Source organism: Anas acuta, chromosome 1 (assembly GCF_963932015.1).
Source record: "Anas acuta chromosome 1, bAnaAcu1.1, whole genome shotgun sequence".
NCBI lineage: Eukaryota > Metazoa > Chordata > Aves > Anseriformes > Anatidae > Anas > Anas acuta.
The window spans coordinates 34,477,759-34,499,163 of NC_088979.1; the positions used below are offsets into that span (position 1 = coordinate 34,477,759).

The window sequence follows — 21,405 nt, forward strand, 5'->3', positions numbered from 1 at the left end:
ATTTGAAAGAAATGTGAAATATGTCCTTGAAAACTTGTAACTAGATCTTATAAATATTACAAAAACAATAATTTTGCATCAGTATGGTGAACAAGTAGCAAAGTGCCTGAAGAATATAAATTGAATGTTCTCTGGAAGAATCGGTAAAGGTTAAAATTCATCATTTTAACTGATAGGCTTTCTTTGGAAAATAACTAATGCAGTGAATACAAAATACTACAATAATTTTGTGTTTCTACTCACTGTTTATTTTTTTTTCTTGAAAAACAATAATAAACCATATATTTTTTTCCCATTCATTCTGGAATTAAAGTTTGCTATGATGCTTGTCTTCATACACAATTGATAGTTTTTCCACTTTAAATTGAAACATTTTATCTGAATGAAGTGAACACTTCTGACCATTTCAGGAAAGGCTGCAATCTGATAGGAAATGCACTGTGACTTAGATCTTTTTTGGAAAAGACCTAGACAAGGTATGAAGACTGGTTGCTAAATACCACATTTACTATCACAGTTTCCATAGTGATTTTCAGACTACAACAGGCTGGAGGCTAAACTAGAAAAATAGGCATAAATACAATTTATGCTAGAAATAACAGCAGTATTTAGAAGCATCTGTTTGTCCTAGTCACTGCACCAATACCAATAGTCAACACCTTTTATTTTCAAGGTATTACTGAGTGAAGTAGAAAGGTATTGCCATCTTTCTATAGTTAAGAAAATTAAATGATATATTTTTTTCCACAGTTGTATAGGAAGATTGTCACAAATGAACCCAGGTCAGTTGAGCTTTGTTCCAGTATTAAACTGGACTTCAGTTTTTCATCAAGTATCTTTACTTTCTTTAGCTGTTATTTAAACTTCAGATTAACTTCCAATGCTGACAGCCTGAAGCTGACTTCTACATAAACTAGGTATCAATTTGTGAAGATTAGCTAATTCCAAGTATCAGGCTATCATAGAATATATATGATACCTGATACCATATGATACATGGACCAAAGTATTAAAGTAATATTATTAAATATTACTTAAATATTATTAAAGTAATATTAAATTAAGTAATATTGTTTCTTTCTGCCATGTCAATACGTCTGTCTACAGAAGACCCTCAGTACTGTGCCCTTTGTTCTTTTGGGTTGCAAAACAGGTTTTTAATTGCTTTGCCAAATTTAGGACTACTAGTATGATTGCTCTGTGTAGTAAAACAGGGCATACAGGGTCCAGATTTGTACTTAGCATTGCTGGCACTCTGACTACCACTAGTTCAAACATTCACAGATTTTCTCCATTAGGTAATCATCGCCCACCTTGACTGTCACGCATTCTGTGATCCCCAAGAACAAACTCTGTGGTAGACAGACCCAACAGCTTTTCACGGAGCACCATTTTGATACACTAAAAAAGGAGCTGCAGACACTTGTATCTAAAGTCCACGTGCAGAGTCTGTACAGTAGCACTGAAGGTTATGGACTGATTTTGCTTTTTTAATTCACCTTCAGACAGATGTATCCCCCCAGCTCAAATCCCTTAAAAGTTCACCACAAAAGGCACAATGATTCTGAGTGTGTGTTTGTATGTGTTCACCCTTAATCTTTACATTAGCTAAGAATTATTCCTGCTTCCTTTATGTCTTTCTCTCTCTCCCTCCTCCTCCCGCCCCCCCCCCCCCCCCCCCCCCCAATCTCTCTTCCTCTCTTTTTTCTCCTTTCTGCAGGCTATTCAGATAAGGATTTTCATTGTCACTGTTCCCACTTTATTCTGAATAAGTGGAGTCTACGGAAAAGCAAAACTCATAAAAGAATGAGCAAACACTGATGGCACCATTGGACTAGAATTTAAAGCTATCGCACAAGGACACTGTTAACATTTATCCTTCTCTCTGTAGGCCGACAAATTAAAATATTACTTGAAGTCTTGGATCAGTTTCTGCTACAGAATTTCATTTTGATTGATGTCCCTTATTAATATCAGTGATGCTAGTTAGCTTTAAGACACCCCAAAGGTTAGTCAACTAGTTAAAACTCCAAATGAACCTCATGCCAGCTGTTTAGCCCCTTGAAAGTTTTGCTGAGCATTGACAGAAGACCTTATCAATCATTACAATTAAGCACTTTCAGACTGTCCCTTCTAAGGGGAGTCAGTTGAAGTACCATCTGCTATTTTGCTTTTAAAATTCACTGGCCTCCTTCTCTAAGTTTCACTTTTGAAATGATGTTTCTTGTACAGGAGAGCAATGAGCTGATGAAGAAAACTTTTTGTTTTAATAATCAGCAGTTTTTATGATGTGACATAATTTTTGCAGTGCTCAGGGCCTTTTGCAAATCAAAAGGAATCCAACTAAAACGGTAATTAATGTCAAATGACTAGTCACATACGGCCCCATTTAATTAAAGTTCTAATCTTTGATTAAACCTCCGCACACGTTCCTGTGATTGCAAACTGTTGTCTGAAAAAAAAAAAGTAATTGGGTACATAATCTATTGTGTCTTCTAACTGACACCTGCTAATTGTCTCAAGAGCAAATGGCAGCAATTTTATTAGAAAGTTAAAAAGTATATCTTAAAATTGATTTTCATATTCTTTTTTTTTTTCCTGAATTATATATTCCTGTATTACACTGTGATGATTTCTTTGTGAATTTATCCTTTCTAGGAGTTTTGTGTTAAGAAATTTATTCCATTGTCTTTCCAAAACATGCTTTCCTTTAGTAAATACAAAACATGATTTACTGGTCTGTACATTTAGTGTGCAGTTAATATGTAAAACACTATTCATTTATTTTTTTTCCCTAAATATTGACTAATCTGCACAGCAGCCATTGCAAATAAATTTCTATACCCCAAGCTTGCAAGAAGAAATACAGGAGGAATAAGCCACAAAGATGAACTCGACAGGAATTCTGGCTAATTCAGAATTTCATCTGGGGAAAAACTGGCAACTATAACATTCTTCAGCAATATGGTGAAGGAGCTTATTTGTCTTCCTTTTCCTTTTGAGATCTTCAGGACCAGCAGTACAAACCAGACTGCTGGCCAGGCAAATAAAACTTGGTGTCACTGAAGTCAGTAGGAAAATAGCTGTTAATAGCTGTTAATTTCAGTGGATACAAAATTTTAAGGCAATGGTACCTTACTGAAAGGAGACACTTGTGGTGTTCTTGCTTCCTAGGCCTATGGCTAACCAACTCTAGATTTTTTTTTCTTTTGTCTCAGGCATGATCATTTGATGTTTACAGTTTTTCTGAGCTAGAGCTGTGGTACTACAAATATATTGCTATCTCCAGCTAAAATTCCCAGCAGGTATTTTGTATTCTTTATGTCTTGCTTTACCAATATTTTAAAAAGCCCTTTGGCATGTTGAATGAAGTACTTCTGGGAAGAATACCACCACTGTCTTTTGAAGAATCTTTGAAAGACACACATAATCCCACAAGCCAACTTGTAGGTGAAGTGTCTCTGAAAATATGTTTTGGTTATGATGTTTTCAGGTGTAGTTGAGCATCTCCTCCAGTCAAAATTACCTACGTGGGTGCAATCATTTCTACCTTTCTAGAAACATCAACAAAATCCAAACTCACCCTAGTACCTGCAAATGGTATGCCTATCACATCACGGTGGTTGTTGTGAAGGGGTCCATGTGGGATGTCCTGGGTGCGTCTTCTAACTGAACTCTAAAGACAATTCCAAATCCACTGAACAGTATCTGTCCTTTTTCACCTGTAATACAAAGAAAGAAAGAAAATAACTGCCTTCTCTGTCTTGCAGACAGAAAATTGTAACACAGCAAACCCATTCAAGATCACAGGGCCAATCAGTGTTTAGAGACAGCAAAATAAACTTGTGTCGCTTGCTTTCCACATTGCTGCTCTACTGTCAAAATATAAAAATAGCTATTAATATATGTGAATGTGTACAGACAGATAAAGGTAAAGATGATCTAGATAGCTTTTGTGACTTTTACTACATCAAGTCAGATGCAGCATGCTGATAGAATAGTAAATAAACACAGCAGAAATCTTCAAAATCTTTCAATTCAATGAAATCTTGAATTTCATAGAAAATCATCAACTTTCAAATGTCCAAATTTGGATTCAGTTGGCCAAATCATATATATATTTTTTCCCCATTTACAGTATCTTCAGCTATTCATCTCTTTTTTCTTCCCTGCTTCATGCTTTCATTATCACTCATCTGCTGTGACCTCTTGGCAACCATAACATTCTTGCCTCGAATCTCCCTCTTCCAGTCCACTCTAAACACTGTGGCCAAGGTTATCTTTCTGGTTCACCACTCTGATTGTGTCATCTCATGTCTCACTCTCTCAGGTGGTTTTCTGTCTCATTACACTACAAGGTAAAATTTCTCCTCTGCAATTTCAAGGTCCTGCAAGAGTCTGCCTTAGCCTACAAATGAATTTCTTGCTCTTTCCTGCTCAGTCCTGCCTACTGTGTGCATCCTTAGCTCATGCATGACTTCCTATTTTTTATTTCCCAAAACTGTTTTCAGTGCCTAAAATATCCTCTCTGCTCTGTCATGCCAGCCAACCTCACTTTCTTCATTCAGGTCCCATCAAAAGATTCATTACTAAACACCTGTCCATTCATACATCACACCATGTAGTTTTGTTCTTTAGTGTTTTAAGTTGTGTAAGTTACAGAGAAACAAACCTGAAGATCCTAGATGCGTGCCAAACACACTGCTCAGCAATCATTTTGCTGCCTTGCAATTTCTTTCCTTTCTATCCAGTTTGTTTTACATACCGAGCAAATTTGGCATAAGTACTCTGGGACAAAGTCTTGTTTTGAAAATTCCAGGCATTTGTGTAGTAGCACATATACCAATGACTTTGAAGAAAATTATAATTACAGAACCTTATTTGTTATCTCGCACTACACTGTAAATAAACATACAAAGAAAAATATATATAACCTCATTAAGTAGCATACAAATATATTTGGGTTAAGTAAATAACAGAAATGTCTCCAAATGTTTCTTCCAGACTTATACTCATGCAAAGGGAAAGGAATAGTTTTATTATGTGTGAGTCAGGTATAATTGATGGATTTGATTCCCTGACCAGATTGCCTTTCCTCTCTTTCAAAGATTGACCACAGCCAGATGATATATATTTAAATCACAGCTTGGACTTTATCATGGACTAAAGCATACCTTTTTTTTTTTTTTTCCTCCATTAAGACAAGGCCTCTGACAGTCTGCTATAAGCTCCATGACTCTTGAAAAAGTCTTGTTCTATGTTTTGAAATAAATATTGCCTTTCTTTTCTTAAGAAAGAAATAACAGATGAAGTTTATATAAATTACAAATGTTGGGAAAAGTTGGCACCATTTTGATCTCTCTTCTCTCAAAATAAAAATAATTTTAAAAAGGAAATAAAATCCCACAGACAGAACCCTTTATTTGTAGAGTTCCCTTAGGCAAGGAGCATTTCAGCTTCTTTATCATATAAATCTTTCCCATAACTCAGTTATAAAGCAACTGGATGCTATATCCATTTTCAGTTAAATTAACGTCTGTGAATCTTTACCACTGATGACATTATAATATCAGAAGCATTTAAGGGAAACTGCTTTCAGTTTTATTGACAGAAGTAGTAAGAAACAAAAGACACTTGCAGCAACAAATAAGCTTTTCCTCTTTCTTAAGAAAATGAGGTGCACGTGATTTATTTGTTTTAGTTTAGATATGAAAAGAACTAAACAGGGGAAAAAAATGCAAAAGCAAACAAACAAAACCAATGCCTGGCCACATAAGGTTTGCCTCTTGATGTGCAATTAACTTGATTAATTAACAGTATGCTTCTTAAACTGTAACATGTAGATGAGTTAAGTGAGAATAAAAAAAAAATCCCCTAAAAAATTCTGTATTGAATGCTATTATGGGAAAACAGCAACCCCCTCCCCAATTTGTCAAGGTAATTGAAACAGCAAAAGAGATAAAGATGTGTCATCACAAAGTGATATAGAAATTAATCTCTTTGAGAGCTCAGCATGTTACATTGATCACTGGCTGTCTAAATTCAAGCATGCATTCATGTTAGTTGTGACATTCACTCCAAACATCAGGAGATGTAGACTATGTAACATATAGCAACTCATCATCTATCTATTCTAAAAACATTGATAAAAGTTTGCTTATTCTTTCTTGGAAATACAGCAACAATGCTATAAAAATTGACATCTACCATTAAAAACTTTTTACCTTTAAAATTGATGACACCTGTTAATGTCAGCTGTGATTGTGTTGATCCTACTAAAAATGTATCAGAGACTCTACTCTCCACTCTGTGGTGCTAGTGAGTCAGGGTTGATAATGAGTAAGTCTAAAGATTTTGTCTGAAAATATTTCAAAGAAAAGTCATAATCCACTCAACAAACTGTTTCTTTTGTAGCATATCTCTGAACCAAATTAGAGTAATATTTCAGTTTTGCAGCCTCATATATTTACATACATAATTTCAAATAATTTCCACTAGCTTTTAATGGGATATTTTACTCCATCTGACATGGAAGAGACTTTTTGATGCATTCATTGCAAACTAAACTTCTGCTTACCTATATTAATCTAAAATAAGTATTTTCAGTATCACAAGGTTTACTCTTACTTCCATGATAATCAATGGCAATGTTCTATCTGATTTCAGAAGGATGAGGATAATTCCCCATATTTAAGTCCTCCGTTATCTGCCTCCTAGACTTTCACTTCTACTGAATTAAACACATTTATTCAATGCATATTACTCAAAGTTGTTTACTTGACTGCAAATAAATATAATATAATTGGAAATGAATTATTTTATGCTTTTGTGAAGAGTTGCATGGGCAGAAGCAATCATGTAAAGCAATTCTGTCATTTTTCTTTTTTTTTTTTTTTTTATTTTCTTACTTATGTATGTTTTTAAGGTATTTGTCCTTGTGTCTTAAAGATTAGGATCTGCCAATAGTCATAACTGGTTTTAGCTCATGGGTCTCAGTTTCCATGTTGTGGAACACAGCACTTTTCCATTTAACATTCCATTTTTGTCTCTGTGTAATTTTCAGTGCAGTGGCATTTAGAAAGGCTGACAAAACCTCAATATTTCTTTATTCTGCAGGTCAATATTTCAAATAATTGTCCTGAAATACTAAAAAAGTTAGTTTCATTATTGGTAGCCTTGTCACCAGGTATTTACCCCACAAAAAGGAAGAACATTTTTTTTATAATTTGTATCTATTAAAGTGTCTAGATATGCTTAATATCAGAAAGGACATGCTAAACCCAGTGTTCAGTAGGATAAGAGTTAGGCCTAAGTTATACTATAGATGATTATGATGTGATTTAATTAATTCTGAATTTATGCCAGTCATACATACTAGCAAGTCCCCCAAAGTATTAGTATTTGACTGACTGTTCATTAATCATCTTTTTTTTTTTTTTCCTATAATGTGATCGGGTGTGAACATTAACTATTGTTGTTTTTATTTTTGGTCCATTGACTGGAAAGCGGATGTATATACTGGAGACTATCCACATCTTGTACACTAAATAATAATACTTACAAAGAATACTTCCACCAAACAGAATAAAGAGATGAAGTATTAATCTGCAAATAAACTTACTTAGTAGAAGCTGCCAGCTGTAAATTGGCATTGTTTCTTATTTTAAACTCTTTGAGCTAGACAGTGTAAGCAATTCAGTCTCTCTGTGGTCTTTCAAAATCCTCCTGTGAATCTACTCTCTCTCTATTTTTTTTTATTATTATTATATAACTTTTATTTTATGTATTTACTGCAGAATAAGTGGCTTTTCAGACATTTGGGCATAATTCCCAGAGTACTATAGCCAGTTGTTGTTTGAGACTTTTGCTGTTTATTATGGAACAAAAGATAGTAAAGCCCCCTCTTTGTGAACTTTTTCCATAAAATCTGTAAATGAAAGAGTTTGCTATATGAATATTTTAAGAATAGTCACATGATAAAATTTAGAATTCTATTCACCTATTAATTGAGAGAGAGAGGGAGAGGGAGGGGAAGAGAGAGAGGGAGGTAAGAAGGGAGAGAGAAGGAGAAGAAAAGGGAAACGGAAATGGAAATGGAAACAGAGGGAGTGGAAGTTTTCTAAGGAAGAACCTATGATTCAAAGTTCATTAATTAATTAAACTTCTCTCCATATCATTTCAGTTGTTTAAGCACTTTTATGTTTGCATCATGTGGGACTAATGATCACAAGATGATCAGGTACATGAAGGTTTAAATCTGGATGTATTTTGATGATCCTTAGTAGGAAAGCACAAGTGCTTGTAAAATTATTTGTGAAAAATTACCAAAACTTCTGTTAAAACTTCTGTTCTTCTGGTAAAATTCTGCATGAGAGCAGAATCAGGATCACACCTGTAATGCCAGAGTGACAATTTATGTCTGCAAAAGAAGTGAACACTGTGCTAACATGATTACAGCCTTTAATAATAAAGACAATGATCAGGAATGCATCTTTCTCTTAGGGTAGAAAACAGCAAAGCAATTTAAAATGTACTTCTTCAGCACTTTTGTATGTGATTATGTATTGTAATAAGAGCTCAGTAATATCTGAACTCAGAAATTTTGGTGACCTAATATATTTCATACAGCTTAGGTCCCTGACACCACCTATTAGAAGTGATTTTATCTTTCTTCTGGTCTTATGTGGCCTTCCCTTCTCTGTTATACAGGTTTTTGATGGACATTCACCACTGTAGCATTCGAGTATCTAATATTAGTGTAGCAAGAAGTACAAATTAATCTAGTCTAAATTTGCTCTCTCATCATTGCCTCAAAGAAAAAATGTGTTGGAATTAGGTTACTGTTTTGTCTGAATAAATTTAAGTTACCCACGAATACATTTTGCTGTGTATTTGCATTAAAACAAGCATAGTAAAGAGGAGAGCCTTCCATCTAAAGCAGAAACCTGCTGAGGTGTAAAATGGCCATTGTTTCTTGTGGGATTTCATTCCACTGTATCGGGTTGTGCGGGTGGAAAAATGATATGCACTTCACTTGGAAGAGAGAAGCAGCAATACTGATAGGAAAGCTTATGCAACTTAACAAGGATTTGATGATGGCATAGTACACCTGATTATATTTGGGAGATACACTTATTTACACACTATGTAAAAGATGCTGTATACTACTCAAAGACACTACATGAAATACATTATGTGCTATATAGAGACTACATAGGGGATTGGGTTAGGTGATATTATATCAAGGAAACCCTCCCGTTGAGTCACAAGGAGCAGACACCCTTGCTTTCTGAACTTGAATGGTTGAGGTAAGGAGCCTAGGTGTGGCTGAATCTGCTCCTAGTCACAGACATGTCAATGGTTTATTTCTAAAGGATTATATGTATTATGTGAATCCTTTATACTAAGCTAAGATTATAAAGTGTGATCACAAAGCACCATTCTAGCACATTAGCATTCCGTTATGTTCCCAATCTACTTACCAACTATCTGTAGTGATAAGGGCCCTCTCAGTCTGCAGAAGTAACCCTGGGAAGAATCCCTGCCCAAGGGGAGATCCTGGCTTGTAGCCCACTGTCATGTCCAGAGAGCTCAGAAGGCTCTTGGGCTGCTCATTATTTATGGGGTAAGATGACTGACTTATGGCCACATTTGCACACAGATTTTAATTTCTTCCAAATTTGGCTTGATATGGACTTTTTTCCAAATTTGAACAGCAGTGTGGTTAGTCTGTGTGGGATATGCATTGCTCAGATTAGCCCTTGGCTATTTGTCTTATGTCTGCCCCAAATCCAGGATACAACCATAGTGTCCAGACACAACCATCATGATTGCTGTTGACGGTTATCTTCTTAAACCTGAGTCTCTACTTAAGCTGGTGGTGTGTGTGTGCTGCAGAGTACACTGTCACATGGGTCTCTCCACTTCAGGTGTCAGCTCCTTTTCCAGATAAACCATAGCTATAGAAAACTGTTTCACTGGGATGAAAAAAAAAAAAACAAAACAAAAAAGTGAAAAAGTGTCAACCACAGTCTTCATAAAGGACTTGGGCTTTTCAATACCTTGAATCATTAAGCACCTTCAGAAAAGGGTGAGATAGGAATCTTGACTGATACACCCCAAGACAGCCTTCATACTCTCACCCATCAGCCAGGAGCCTGCATTAGGGAAGAGATGCACTGCAGCACAGTGTCAGCTGAGCTTCCCCTGCAATGAGGGTGCACAGCCTCATCACTGCAGACACGAGGATATAGCCAATGCCAGGTCACCCTTCACCATAACAAAATGGCATATCCTAGCACCACAGAGGTCTTTTAATGCCCTTGATTTGATATGCAAATTAAGCAGTGAATTGAGAATTAAATTTTACTTATTTGGTAAAATTCTAAACAACAATCCTCTAAAAAACAATTAATCTAGGTTTAATAGGAGTTACTGCATGTTAAACAGGAACTAGTTATTAAGACATAAGGAAGTTAAAAAAAAAAAAAAAAAGATAAAAATCAGATAAAAAATATATAAAAAGGTATAAAATAATAAAAAGATATAAAATATATAAAAAGATAAAAAATATAAACATACATCTGAATGAATATATCTAAAATAACTATACTGTTTTATTAATGTAACTGACTCATTAGATGCAAATTAAACATCTGTAGTGTAAACCAAATCTTAATATAAAATATTACTCATCTTAATACAGTACCCTCCCCTTTACACTACAGTGGACACAGCTAGCGGAACAGGCAAATGCCAGAAGTTAGCCATTTAAATACTTAATGATTGTGCACATTAAATTAAAACTGTCTGCAACATACATTTTGTAGTATTTTATTTGCAATTCAGATGTTATCTCTAGATGTATGTAAAGCTCTTAAACCTGCTAACAATTTAAGATATTATAATAAAACAGAAAATTGTAGCAATCAGTTTATGTTAATTTATTGACGCTATAAACTCCTCAGGACAGCAGCCATGAATACACTTTCCTATATAAAACTAAAAACTACAGATAGAACCATGCAATAGAAATACTAACTAGTATTTGTATTTGCATGGATTTCTTTTTCTGCCTTCCTTCCTTTCATCCTTCCTTCCTTCTCTTTCTTTCTTTCTGCCAGCCTTTCTCTATTTTTTATTTCATCATTCCAACAGCATGTGCTATTACTTTAAAATTTCCATAGTGACAAGTGATTTTAAGTACTCATTGATAAGATGCCTTAAAGGTCCTGATTTCTAGGACATAGGCACTTTGTTGTTTTGAAAAGCCAAACCTCTTTAATATCTTTCATAAAGACAGATAAATTCACTTTATTTATTTTTTTATTCAGTCTCAAGGATACAATATTTCATGTTTTAATTTTAGGATCTGTTTTTGTTTTTACAGTATGTTAAAGGATTTTTTAAAGGTTAATTTTGCACCTTGGTTATTACATTTAGTTCTGGTGTTTTTTTAGTACTGGATTCTGACTAATCACTTATGACAAGATTCAAGACAACCGTTTGCCTGCAGAAAGGGGGATGCATAGCGGCACCATACCAGGAGCAATCAGAGATGGGAATTTTGACTTTTAGAAATGTAATTTCCATTCTTGCTTGCCCCTGCCTCTAAGGGGGGCACAAACTCCTACTACTCTGTGCCACCAGCCACCTGTCAGGTCAGCTCATCTCAGATGGCCGATGTGTTGAGGGGATGAAGCCAAAGCCCTGCATGTCCTCAAGCGCTGGCTGCCAATGCCCCATCAGGATGGGGATGGGTGGCCCTGCACAGGCTGCTGTTATCACTCTCCAGCTTTTGCCATGACCTGCAGTTCCACTAGCCCATGCCAGGAAGCAAACCCTCCAGTCTTCCTTATTTTCATGCACATTGGGGAAAAGAGTGTTTGACAATCTTATTTGGTTATTATGCCACCAAAACCAGTATTGAGGTCTCAATTTGGTAGTCAAAAAATACAAAGAAATCATATGCTACTCCGTTATCTAGTTGTAGCTGTCCTGGACACATCAGGCAAAGAACTTGATCTTGTAATGCCTGTGAGGACTTGCACGTTTATTGGAGGTTTGGCCCTCATTGGATCCTTCTCTCCATCAGAAAATGAAAGAGAGCTTCATACAAATAAATGGATTGCGCTGCATTTACAGACACGTCAAGCTTTGAAAACCTCATGCTCTAGACAGCCTTGCATTGCTGCTAATTGGTATGTTTTTCTTTAAAATGTGAAGATTCTAACCTTTTACTTGACAGATATGTGGGTAAAATGCCACACAACGTTTTGAAAGCTCATCTATAGTCTGCTGTTTACGAGCCTTGTTTATGTTGGAGCTCACACAGGAGTACACAAATGAAAAGGGTTAGCAGGAACACAACTGAATGGTTAACTTCAAATAGATGTGTAAACTAGGAAAAAAAGGTTTTCACCTACAGAAAGTCTAAAGATGTTACTCTCTTTTAAAGGTAACCATACAAACATGACATTTGACTCAGTAGATTTCTTATATCATTACTTATCCCTAGATTCCCTAGATGTATCCCTGGACTTTTGGGATGGTGAGTAGAAGAAGCAGTTTCATTACTTTTTTTTTTTTCTTTTTTTTTTTTTTCTTTTTTTCCCCTAATCTTATGAAATTGCTACAAGGAGAGAGTAAATGGAATTCAGTCTCTCTGTGAGATTTAACAACAGAACTGTTTACAGTGTTGCAATCAGTCATGTTTAAAGTAGAGCTACTAACTGCATAACTGAATAAGGGAATACTTTGGAAACAAAAGGGTTGCATAACAGGCAAATTTAGCTTGTAGAATCTTTAGTATGAACTGTATAAGAAATTTCATAAACCCTAGGGAGAGTTTGTACTTTTGTTGGTGGGTGCAAATGCTAACTTAGAAAAACTAAAACAACAAAAATATGGAAATAACTGACAATCAAAAAGCTGGGTTAATTTATTTTCTTCTTTTTCCAGTAGGAACTTCAAATTTATACACACAGATTGCTTTGTACTTATAGTTAATCCCTATTCTTATCAGGAAACTAACCACTGTACTAGAAAACCAGAAGTTTTGATGAAGTTTCATTCCAGCTAGGCAGTAAGGGTAAGAACACCAGCAGAGGTGAATCACTACGTAGCATTTTAAATTGGAATTATTTTAGAGCCTTCTCTGCTTCCTGACACAACTTGGAGGTGGCAGCACTGTCTCTGAATTTCTATAAAGACATTGGTCTTTGTCTTTACAAACCAACTGCTGACCTGTCTGACTGATGCTACAGCATACAAATCCTAAGCAGTGCTTTGAAAAGAAAAACTTTACCATAACTCTTTGGCTACTGCCAGTAACTATTGGCTCTGAAGAAACTGTAATACTGAAACACTAAAAAAAAGAGTGAAAAATAAAAACTTACCATTCCATAAGGAGCAATACCCGAATGATTAAAATTGGGGAAATTGTTTTGAAGAAGTGACCCAAATCTCCTGAAGCTTGAAGGTGTGAAATGTGGGAAGCCTGTGATGTTTCAGTTAAGAAACTTATTGGTTCTGCAGAGCTAGCCAGAGATTCAGCTTGACTCAGCAACAATATCAGCCTGCTCTCAATAATATCATAACATAGAAGGTGCAGTTATTTTATTCCTAAAAGGAGGTGCAGTGACACACTATGCTGAGATTTCAGTGAATTCCAAATTATTACCCATATTATTAATGTCCCTAGGGACATTCCTGTGTAAGAAACATGAAAAACACCCACCGGCTTCCTCACACTCCATTTTGTCAGTAATCTTGTTTTGTCATTGTTGTTTTTATAATGAAGACAGGAGAACCAGATTCTTTCCATACTTAAGCTCACTGTACATAACTTATGTACATCACTGTACATAACTTTGAAGTATATGGGGCAGTATGTATGCTCCACACCTGAGTTTCAGTGGGGTCCCAAAGGACCGTTGTCATACAGTGTCAATGCTTAATTCTATATGATAATAGAGGTTTCAATACCTCTGTTCATCCTGTTCCTGCTTATTCTCTGTGCATTCTTTCTTTGCATTCAAGTAACACGTAGGTATGTCTTTGAATTTTGGTATGCAGAGAAACAATATTCCAAGCAAAATGTCATGTGTTTTCCTTCCTTCAAATTTTGTATTAGTATAGTTAGGTAACTCCAGTTAACTGCTAGCTATTCACTTTGGCTGTGACAACTGATTTGTTTCATCTGCGCAATGTATGTCAGTTAGCCTGATCTTAGAGCTGGATATGCTTCTACCTTTTCCATAAAGTGAGCACTACCAGCACTCCTACAAGGGTTTTAAGCTTCAAAGATCAGATTTCACTTAAAAATAAAGCTAAATAAATTGTTGTTTCTGTATTCTGTGCTAAATTAGACAACATGCCTGAAGAGAAACATGAGAATCCAAGTCCTAAGCCACTTATCCATGGCCTAACAAGTCACCCTTTCTCTAAGCTTTATGAACCTCTCTCTCCTTTTTTTTTTTCTTCTTTTTCTCTCTTTCTCTTTTTTTTTCTTTTTCTTTTTTTTCCCTCCTAGAATAACAGAGGTATAACTGTAAATGTAATATGCCCCAGCAAGATGGAAGAAGCAGGTCTTAAATGTTTCAGTGACAATCTCAGGCTTATCCCCTTCTTCCTGCTTCCCTTTCCCTGAAGTGTTCTAATAGCCCAATGCTCCACTTCAGCATCCTTTTTGAATTTCTGTCACTTCTTGGCTCCTGCCCTCCATTAGTCCACTAATACCATCTGCTCAAACACTTCTCTTGCCGTTACCTACTGCACTGTCAGTTCTTATTCCCCTTCTCAGTAACTGTTCTTTCTTCCACATGTCTTGCTGTTTAAATTGACATAAAACTACTTCCATGCAGAGCCGCAGAAGTCATCTAATCTATTGTTCTGTTGGTACTTTGAAACAATACTAATAAACGGAAGAAATGCCCTTTTAATCTGTGTAAGTTCTGCTACTTTGTCATGATGGGATGCATCAAATCAGTGGAAAGGTTTCTATCGATTTCATTGAGTTTCTGGACAGTAGTTCTCTTACATTTCTCTAGATGCCATATGATTTCTATTTTTTATTGTCATTTCAACTAATTTTCCTAGTACTAAAAGTAAAGCTTGCCACACTGTAACTCCTTGATCACCCTTTTAGTCTTTTTTGAAGATAAACAGATTTTGTAACTTTTAATCCTCACACATAGTAACTGATTTTAATGACAGCATATTTTTAACAGTTGATTTACTTCATTTTTAGATTCTGTAAGAACTCTTGATGACTACCATTTAGTTAGATACTTTCTGCTCTTTGAGAATCTCTGTCTTGACACCTCAATATACACCCACATCTCATCTTTGTTACTAAAAAGAAAGATGATGAGGAAATATCTTCATTTGCTATGAGTACTACAGTACAGAAATGTAATTTCTCTGCAATACTATCTCTTTTATAGCTGACCAACTAATAGGTCCACAAATTTTGTCTTATGGCTTCCCCATTTTGATAAGGCATATGATTGTTTTTTTAGCAGTCACTTTGATTCTCTGATAGATGGATTCTTTGTTCCTCAAATTCCTTCCTCCGCTTTTCTAATTTTACCTCTTTCTATTGTTTTCAAGATGATTGGATTTGGGCTTTCCCAATGATACATTTTAGGCTCAAATAACTTAAATATTGAACCTTGACATTTAACTATATTGATCTTTTCCTTGCCTTCCCATTTTCTTTTATTTGTTTAGGGATGTTTGTTCTGAGACTTTTTGCTAAGTACCCTTCATGCTGAGACTAAAGATTTTCATTTGAAAACTTTTGATTGAGGATAATTCTTGTTTATATATATATATTTTTTTTTCTTTTTTTTTGGGGGGGGGGGAGTTAGGGGATGGGAGATGGGACTGGGGATAAAGGTTTACCTGTTCTTGCTGAGAACAGAATAAACTACTAGATTTTATAACAAACATTCCCCACAAAAAAATAATAATAATGAAAAAAAGGATAACATTGCATCATGTTCATGTTTTATTGTTTGCTTGTTTTTTTTTTTAAAAAAAAAAACAAACAAACTTGGTTTTGAGATAAGTCTTGTTACTACCTGTTATTTAGGTTGATGTGAGATTACAGCTTTCAATAAACAAACATTTCAAGTGTTAAAAATAGATTTCCAAATCATTATTTGATTCCTCCATACAAAGATCACTGTTAGAGCTGTTATATTGGACTTTGATCCTTTGCTGAGTTTCTCCAGCACAGTGCATTTAATATATTTTCCTTGATCAGCCTGATAGTGTAATAGGAATACACATATAGAAGGATTATTTAAGATTTCCACTTTGTCCATGTATTAGCCCCTCTACACTACAGTTTTATCACAAAACTGCTAATAAGTATTTTAAGATTCAGTTCATATTTTGTTTCTTTTTTTTTCAATCCATATTTAATACACAATGACATGGCACAGCACATAGGGATCATTGGCCCTCATTGGCATTACCTTCACACATCTTATTTCCATCTTTTCTACGTGAAAAATACAGTATAGAATTTCCATAGTATAGAAAAATAGTATAGAAAATTATGATGATACTCTAAGCTATCAAATAGGTAGTTTGTACTACAAATTTGACAGAAAAAAAAAAAAAAAAAAAAAACCACCGCATTTTAGATATACTGTAAAATCATTGAACAAATAAAATATTCATTACTTGCACAGGTGGATTAAAATCAATAAATGCCATTTTGTTGCTATAAACTGTCTGATGTAACAAACATCAGTCTGGCAGAGGCACATATTCATATGCAGGAATAGTTTTTTACCTGACTTTTTCCAGTTAGGCACCTAAGTCTCTATTGGGATTAAGTGCCACAATTTTTAAAGATGTCAAGCTGATGTGATTTCCAAGAAATCAGTTGAACTCGCTAATAATCATGACTGAAAATGAGTATTAAAAAATAGGTCTGATAAAGTTAGGACTAAAACACAGTGAATTGTAGGGTGAAGGGATAAGACCTTCACTTACGATCATCACCATAGTCAGTCATAGGTTTGAGGATCTAGTGTTGTGATTCAGAATTTATTTTCCCTCTAAGTATTCTATGCATGTTGTTGGCACCAATGGGATGTTGTAAGCTGCAAGGTGTTTGATGGAAGAAAAAGGCAGAATTTACAAGCAAAGACTCCCGTTACTTGAATAAAGGATTATATAGTTTTCCCTTTTAATTCAGAGTCCCGAGTACTTGTTTTACAAACTGCAGAGTGCCCTCAAATGTATTGACTTCATTGTGGAGTCTGAGTATTTACTGTGTAATGCTGAGTCACATAAAAGAGAAAGGCAGTCACTAGGCTATTGAAAAAAGTGATGGAGACACTGGCCTCCTCACCCAAAAAGTCAAATACATGTTTTTTTTTTTTTTCTTCTTCTTTTTAATTATCTTTTTAACATAAACAGACCAAGAGATACACTGCAAGAAACCTATTACACAGTATATGTCATTGTAATACTGAAATTGTTTTATCCTGCTGGTGCTCCACCTGCTCCCTCCTAAAACCAGTTATCGTACACGTAGGCACACGCGTGCACAGTACATGCCCCAAATGCAGCAGACTTCCTAGCTCGCTAGAGGGAGCCATGACATAATTGCAATGACCACTTTCCCCAGTTAGCAGAACTTGCATAGAAGATACCTGGACAACCTGAGACACCCTGCGGGCTTGGCATAGGCTACAGAATAAGGAAAGGAAAGCACAGGACTCAAGCTGCGGTGATACGAGGTCTCCTGGTAGCTCAGGGGCTAACTCTGGTGTTTGACACATTTTAAAAATAGTGCTGCTTTTTATAGGTGACTTTTCCAAATAAGTGACTTGGACGAATACGCCGATTTTCCTCAGCCAATCTGAAGCCTGCATTCAGAAAGCGAAGCCTATTTTGTAAACATATCCTTTATTTCGTCTGTCTGTCGCTCTCACGTAGAAAGTTGGCACGTCTGAGAGTAGTGATTTTACGCTGCCACTAATGTATGTATAGTTTATTTATACACCGCATTTTAACACAGCATTAGTTTTACAATGGTTACTAGCAGAGTCGTTCTGCATGGCAAACTATCCGTTTCAAAGCTGCAAAGAAATCTTCAGGACGGGGGTTGGGTCTAGAAAAAGCACTTACTTGGATTTATACATTAGTAAGACTTTCTCCAATGAGAATGATGTTTATGGCCATAACTCAGAAAGGGCTGGAGGTTATCCTATTGAGCAAGGCAGAAAAGCAGTTTCCTTAGCCCAATCTTTTAAAAGCCGCTACTAAAATAATTGTGAGGAGCGTCTTACAATTGCTCCAGAATTGGTCTCTCCCTCCCCTTTTCTCTCTCTCTTTTTTTTTTTTTTTCTTAAACCTTAAATGATTCATGCTACTTACACGCTCGTCACTCACAGCTCGCAAATGGCAGCTTCCTTTCGGCACTCCGGCAATCCAAGCTCTCACCTTTCCAGCCTCCGGCCTCCCCCCGCGCCCCAGAGCCCCCCCCCCAGCGCCGTGCCGGGGGTGGAGGCGGGCGCCGCGACCGCGAACCCCGCACCGGAGGATGCCGCCGTGACCGACCCCCCTTTCCCTGGGGTGGTCCCCCGTGCTCCTGCCGAGGATGGGAAGGATGAGACCCACTCGGGGCGGCTCCTGCAAGAACCGCGGCGGGGGCATGCGGTGGGGGCTCCCCATCCAGCCACCCGCCCTCCCCTCCCGCAGCCCCGGGCTGTGCGGGTCCCCGAGGAGGGAAGAGGGTGGGGAGGGGATCCAGTGTTCCCCGCTCACCTCCCTCGGAGCGATTTGAAGGAGGAGCGCGGCTGGGGTGTCACACCCGATACACACACACATAAACACACACACCCCAAAAACCTCGCGTCTCCTCCTTTTTTTTTTTTTTTAACCCGTCATCACGGAGGAGTTGTCAATACGTCTTAAAAACAAATAAATAAATAGATAAATAAATAATAAAAATAAAAAAAAATAAAAAATAAAAAAAAATAAAAGAAAAAATAAAAGAAAAAATAAAAGAAAAAATTTAAAATAAGAAGATTTCAAAAATAAAAATAAGAAAAAATATATATAAAAAAAAAGGAAAAATAACAAAAATTAAAAAAAAATAAAAAAAATAGAAAGGGAGGAAAACCGCGGGCGGGGGTGAAGGGGAGAGTGAAGGGAGGGACGGAGGGGGGGAATGAAGGGTGGTTGTGGATGGGGTATGTATGGGGGGTGCCCCCTCATCCCGCCCGACCCCCGCACACGCTGCGCGCCCCGGCAGCGCCGCGATCTCATCAATGGCACCCGGCGCCCGCCGCCACCGCCCCGCCCCCGGCCCCCCCCCCGAATTGCGCAGCCCCCCCATTGGCCGAGCGGCGCCGGGGCGGTCCGTCGGCTCGGGCGGCGATTGGCTGCGCGTGAATCAGTATCAATGTTTAAGCCGCGGCGTGCGGCGCATAGAGGCAGTCGGCGAGCGGCGCTGGGCGAGCGCGGCGCGGCGTGGCGGCACCGCCAGTGCTGCAGTGAGGGAGGCGAGGCGGAGGAGAGAAAAAAAAAAAAAAAAAAAGAGAGAGCGAGCGAGCGGCTCCAACTGTTGAATTTTCGCTGAACCTCCACTTGCTCCGCGGGCGGCTGGTGAAATGGATCTGGCTTACCAGGGATCGGCGTGGCTTTTGCGTGCTGTCTGGCTGAGGCTGGAGACCGTCTGTTTGAGAGGGGCCACCCGTCAATGAGGCGGAGAAGAGATCGGGTGTTTTCTTGGGGTTTTGAGAGCCTCTTCACCACAGGTTGCAGAATTAACTGTGTACTTTGGGGTCCGGACTCAAATAAAGGAGGAAAAAAAGCAGTGCAGGACTGAGACTTGGAACTAGATCTGTGAGCTATGCATTGGGAACTTATGGGTTGTTTTTTATTTTTTTTGCTATCTTAATCTGAAAGATCTCTGATTATTTCACACATAACACTGAGGAAAGGTGGTTAAAAACACTCAGCAAAGCAGGAGACAGACGCGCCTCTATGCCAGTGAGTGGATAACAGCCTTGTTTTCCTGATCCTCAGTCTCCAGGAGAAAGAGGTATAGTAAAAGTGTAGCTGGATCCGACACCCCCTTCTTTCATTCCTTTTTTTTCCCTCCAAAACATAAATCTGATTATTTTTTTTTTCTGTCTATAGAGTGAGTCAGAAGCGTTAGGAAGAAGCTGCAACTAATGTCTGTGAAGGGAGGAACATGAGGCGATAGTGAATGTGATTTGTTCCGCTGGATCTGACTCATCCAGCACATTCAAACACCTGTATTTCTGGATCTGCCATTCATTTATTTCTGGTTGTAAAAAGAACCTGAAATAAAATTTACCATTCCCCAATATTTACTTATACATCATTTTACTGGGAAAGGTAAATCAGACAGGGTGAATGTATCCAGCGTTGCTGCTGTTCTCCCCACTACACCAAGATGCCCAGAGAGACTACTAAAGCTTGAAAGGGCTGCAAAAAATGCATCACACCAGCCACGGAACTGCATAGGCTTTAATACAAGCGAATTAGTCGATTAAAAGATCTGCCACTTTATTCATCACCCAAATTGTTTTTTCTCTTCCTCTCCTCTCCCCTCCCTTAAATGAAGAGGACTAGGCGGCAGTGTCATTGGAAGGAGATACTGAATAGAAAGAAAAGAGAGGCACTTGACAGCGCAGCCTTGTGAATACAGAGACTGTTTCCCTTTTAGCGAGAGACTGAGAGAGTGTGTGTGTGGTGGCTTTTCATTCTTTCTTTCTCTCTTCCCCCCACCCCCTTAGTCCTTTCCTTTCTCTCTCGCTCGCTTTTTTTTTTTTTTTTTTTTTTTTTTTTTTATCTATCCGTGCAGCCATGGGTTGCCTGTTGATTTCCTCTTGACTGGAGAGAAAAGCAAACTGGAATTAAACTGCATCTAGAAAAGTGCAGCTCCTCAGACACGCATACGCACACACGCATAGATACACAGAGAAAGGATGTGGTGGTGGCGGCGGCTACTGGCCTGTCTTAAAGAAACCCAAGTGTGCATCTGATTGAACACAGCCTGTGATTTCTCTTAAAAGATATATGTTTACTGCTAAGTATGATGATCAGCTGGTGGGTTTCTTAATATTTTTCCACCCCAAAACGGTTGAGTGGGAGGCTGGTAGTAGAGGGAGAGAAAGAAAACTACAAATCCGGACACTAGTTTGTTATGTGTTTTGTTTTGTTTTCCCTTCTACCCTCCAATTCTAATTCCCTTGCCTTGTGATTCGGGAAGGAAAGAGTGAGGGTGTACGAGACAGAGAGGGGGAAATACCGGTGGCAGCGAGATGCAGCTCTCTGCCGCAAGCAATGCAAGATTAGATCTCTAAATGCAGCAAAACACTCCCTGAAAACCAACAACCCCGCGGT

At 37.5% G+C, this 21,405-nt stretch overlaps 1 protein-coding gene and 1 long non-coding RNA gene across 7 annotated transcripts in view; one reads left to right on the plus strand and one right to left on the minus strand.

The window, feature by feature from the left end:
- Positions 1-19,041, minus strand: part of LOC137853410 (uncharacterized) — a 33,913-nt gene extending 14,872 nt beyond the window's left edge. Inside the window, exons 1-2 of one of the 2 annotated variants that reach the window (XR_011094492.1) lie at positions 18,403-19,041; positions 3,584-3,722 (exon numbers count right to left, since the gene is read on the minus strand). This is a non-coding gene — a long non-coding RNA (uncharacterized lncRNA). The remainder of the gene's footprint in view (positions 1-3,583; positions 3,723-18,402) is intronic. The other variant, XR_011094491.1, reaches the window with a different exon arrangement.
- A 141-nt stretch (positions 19,042-19,182) lies between these two features.
- The window catches only part of PCDH17 (protocadherin 17), a 98,522-nt gene continuing 96,299 nt past the window's right edge, over positions 19,183-21,405 (plus strand). For 4 of the 5 annotated variants that reach the window (XM_068675760.1, XM_068675777.1, XM_068675768.1 and 1 more), the window contains exon 1: positions 19,446-20,074. The gene's annotated coding sequence lies outside the window, so the exon portion shown is untranslated. Of the gene's footprint in view, positions 20,075-20,172; positions 20,640-21,405 lie in introns of those variants that run through there. The other variant, XR_011094509.1, reaches the window with a different exon arrangement.